The 4,009-nt window shown below is 59.5% G+C and overlaps 1 protein-coding gene across 1 annotated transcript in view; it reads left to right on the top strand.

Annotated features, from left to right (window-relative positions):
- The first annotated feature begins 2,207 nt into the window (after positions 1-2,207).
- The window catches only part of LOC106740637 (PR domain zinc finger protein 1), a 23,843-nt gene continuing 22,041 nt past the window's right edge, over positions 2,208-4,009 (top strand). Inside the window, exon 1 of the mRNA XM_014611874.1 lies at positions 2,208-2,507. The gene's annotated coding sequence lies outside the window, so the exon portion shown is untranslated. The remainder of the gene's footprint in view (positions 2,508-4,009) is intronic.

The raw sequence follows: 4,009 nt of genomic DNA, 5'->3' as shown, positions 1-4,009 counted from the left end.
CGACGAAAGCTCCAGCTTTTCGCAATTTACGGATATCGAATCAGGTGTCGCGCTGACGCATCGACTAACCGAAATCACCAAGGCGCATTGTTGGTAAGGAAAGGGCATTATATTTTCGAAGCTCGCGAGAGAATATTTCCAAGGACACCGACCCCCGTCGTCCGACTAACCGAACTCTCGGCGGTGGAACTTTTCCACCCGGCACGGCGCCTCATAATCGCAAGAAGTTATCCGAAGAATTAAACTTCGGTCTCGATCGGCGCATGCTTGCTGTCGTCATCGACGACAGACGAAGGGACGAGCAAACAAGCACTGCGACGACCGGAGAAAGGGAGAAAGCGGCGGGCGGGGTGGTAGTGCGCCCCCGGGGAGGGGGGGGGTTGGTCGGTTGCACGCGCGTCGAAGCGGCCGTCAGGGGTTGACGGGGGTTAACGGCGAGAGAGACGAGGAGGGTGGAAAGCGATAAACGGCGAGACGAGGACGCACGAGGGAAATGCACGAGAGAACGGGAGGGGTTGAGGAGGAGGAAGAGGANGAAGAATTAAACTTCGGTCTCGATCGGCGCATGCTTGCTGTCGTCATCGACGACAGACGAAGGGACGAGCAAACAAGCACTGCGACGACCGGAGAAAGGGAGAAAGCGGCGGGCGGGGTGGTAGTGCGCCCCCGGGGAGGGGGGGGGCTGGTGAACGGGGATGGAGAGTAGCGTACAGAGTGAAGCGAGACGCACCGAGGGAGAGGAACGGGAGGACTCGCGCTGCCGAGGAAGACAGACAGAGAGGGGAGGGAGCGAGAGAAAGGGGGACAGACAGAGAGAGAGAGGAAACCTCCGGCAACGGGTCGATCGAAAGCGCAGCGCAGAGAAATGCACCACCTCTGCTCTGGTCTGGCAGCTTTGCGGGCGCACCACCGCGTCCGCGTGCGTCAGAAAGAGAGAAAGAGAGCGAGAGCGTGAGAAAGAGAGAAGGCAGGAGGGAGGGAGTGAGAAAGGGAGAGAGAGAGCCAGAGGAGAGAGAGAAAGAGAGACCGACGGAAGCGGAAGGGAGACCGACGTATATCCGCCGACCAATACCGACGCAAGAGGAGGAGGAGGAGGAGGTGGAGGAGGAGGAGGACGAGAGGAGCCAAGCCGAGTCGCGTTGGGCTAGGTCAGGCCTACCCGAGTTCCACACACACCGTGCTCTCTTGCGTGTGCCATCCCGCCGAGGAGAACCGCACGAAGGCGGAGGCGCAACCCCTTCGCGGAAAGAGGGTCGCCGCGTTCCCGGTTAGCGCGACAGTGGTCTGCCTTCGCGAAAGCGTAGTTTCACGATTTTTCGCGAGAGGAAACACTGAAACGAGGAGAGAGCGTAAACACACCGCGCGCGACGTTCGCCGCCGTCGTCACCGCCGACGACGATAACGACGAAGAGACGCGAGGACGGATAACGCTCCCGTAGCGGCTCCGATCGGCGAGCCGTGCAGTGTGATATCTCGGCGGGAGAACCGGTGTTCGCAGTGTGCTCCGACGTGCCACGACGAAGGGGTGCCTTCCCTTTCCGCGGAAGGAGCAGCGGGGGCGAGTTTGTCGATCGCCGGTGAATAATCGCGAGTGTGTGCCGTCTCTCCCTCTCGCGTTTATACACTGCGTGCGTGCGTGAGTGTGTGTGTGTGTGTGTATGTGTGTGCGTCGGTCCCTTTGAAAGCGGAAACGATCCGTTCCCTGCCCGTCGCGGCCCAGGAGAAGGCAGAGGAACATCGGGACGCCGTTGCGGAGCGAGGGAGCGGGAGAACGTCGCCGCGGGGAACGCGTGATTTCGATCGGCGATCCGTGGCGGCGGCGGCGGCAGCGGCGGCGCCGCCGAAAATTCCTTGTTGACAAACACCGAGAGCGAGAAAGAGGGAGAGGACAGAGAAGACCGAAAGAGACCGAGAGAGGCTCGAGAGAGACCGGGCGGAGAGAATGTCAGCGGATCGGCGAGAATCGATCGGGATTCCCTTTTCCCGATGTCCTGATAATCGATAAAAGCGTCGCGTAGGTGGACCACTGCGGGACCGCCTAGTAGTAGGCAGTTTAGGGGCAGCGATCGGCCTTACCGACGTCAATTCCTCTCGCCCTCGCCTCTCTCTCTCTCTCTCTCGTACCCTTTCTCACTCTCTCTCTCTCTCTCTCTCTCTCTCTCTCTCTCTCCCTCTTTCGCTGTCCACCGATCGAGCGAAATAAATGTTGAAAGTAAACGACGGCCTGCGTCGACGAGGCCCGCGAGGCCAAGATCGGGCTGCGTGTACCACCGCCGCCGCCGGGATGCCGGTCTCCCTGAGGAACCACAGGATCACGTAAAGGGTAGCAGGCGGTCGGGCCGCGTAGAGCCCTTCGATCGCGCGCACGCACGGCCGCGCAACGGCGAAGGGAACGCGACCGAGATCCCCCGGCTGCTGAAGCTACTACCTGCTACAACTCGGGAAGCTCTCGCGGAACGCAACACCGTCTTCGTCGTCGCGAGCGAGCGACCGATGCACCAGGAGCCGTGAGTATCGCCGGTGCCGCGGTACGTGCCGAGAGGGAGTCTCATGGGGGAGAGGGGGGAGGCGCGATGTCAGAACGATAAGGGCGTTGAGGACGACGCGAGGGGAAAGTGCCGCCCTGCGTGGCCGAAAGTGAAGAGGCGACCGGACGGGCGGGCGGTCTCGTGCGCGCCGTAGGGCTCGGGTATGACGCTGAAGAACAGGCCGTCCTCGGCGTGTTCCTCGCGAGCGCCTCAGCGAGCGGTGGAGAAACGGTCCCTTCGCTGGTTCTTGAGACCGCCGGTGCGGAGAGCGAGCGTAGGGAATATTCGCATGGTCCCTTCGCCGCTCTAAACCTCGAGACCGGCGGAGGAGGACTTGCCGACAAGTCGATCCCCCCTGCTTCCCGGTGGCTTCCAGCAACGTGTCGTTCTCGTGAACGAGGACATGCGAGCGGATCCAACGAAATATTTCAGAGGATCGGAGAAATACCGAGGCTGAGCGCGCAGTCGAAGCGACTTTGTGGAAATTAACGATCACGCCTGCAGTGATGTGAGGGAGAGAAGGAAAAGGCGGTAGGGCGGGAGGGGGCGGAAAAGAGGAAGAATGATCGCTAGGATTCGCGTCCGGCCAAAACATATCGGCACATGCCCGCTCAAGGGGGATCGATTTCCGAACGACGGCTGCACATCTTACCGCTGGTGCGGCGATCTTCCGACGCGTGAAGTGCGTCGTTTCGGGTTAACATCTCGGTCTGAATGATCGTGTAGCCTCCCATTCAGCCGATCGTCGGCCGGCGGACTCGTCTCGTTGCGAAGATTCGGACCACAATCGGGGAGGAAGTATTTATGCGCCAAGTTTTCGTCGACGGACTCGACCGGCGACTCGTTTCGAACCGCAGATTAATCCGGCCGGTGAATGTCAATTGATCGATCGTTCCCGAAGTCGGCGCGTGAAATCTCGGGAAGCAATCGGTCGATTCACGTTCGCGAGAGAGAGAGAGAGAGAGAGAAGGAGAGAACGAGGAAGGAAGATTCTCCGCGGAGTTCTCGAGGGGAGAATAAATGATTGTTGATTGCGGAGCGCCGCTCGGCAGAAATCGTTAAACTTTCAGGCCGAAGCTTTTAAGCGCTCGCAAATTTATAGCGTCGTTGCGAAAGAATCCATCTCATTGATAATTTAGGGAGAAACGTTGAACTTTCCCCTCCCACTCTATTCCTCTCTATCTCTATCTTTCTCATTCTCCTCTTTGTCTTTCTATCTGGAAACTATTAAGTCTCGCAGCGGAGCTCGCGGAGAATCGCGCTAATCTGGTCTCCGGCGAGAAGAATCAATCCCGGAACCCCGTGAATATTTATCTCATCAGCGCATCCTCCGCATTTAGAAGCGCACAAATTGCGGGCCCGAAGAATATCGTCGTCGAAAACATACGCGCCTCGCTGCGCGCGCGCGCGTGCGAGCGAGTGGGTGCGCGATTTTCATGGAAATCGAAATCTACCGGGTAGCGAAAACCCCCGGCGGGGGG

Source organism: Dinoponera quadriceps, unplaced genomic scaffold (genome assembly GCF_001313825.1).
Source record: "Dinoponera quadriceps isolate SergipeBrazil2010 unplaced genomic scaffold, ASM131382v1 scaffold278, whole genome shotgun sequence".
Taxonomy (NCBI): domain Eukaryota; kingdom Metazoa; phylum Arthropoda; class Insecta; order Hymenoptera; family Formicidae; genus Dinoponera; species Dinoponera quadriceps.
Note: the sequence above shows the minus strand (reverse complement) of the source record. Positions and strands in the feature narration are given on the sequence as shown.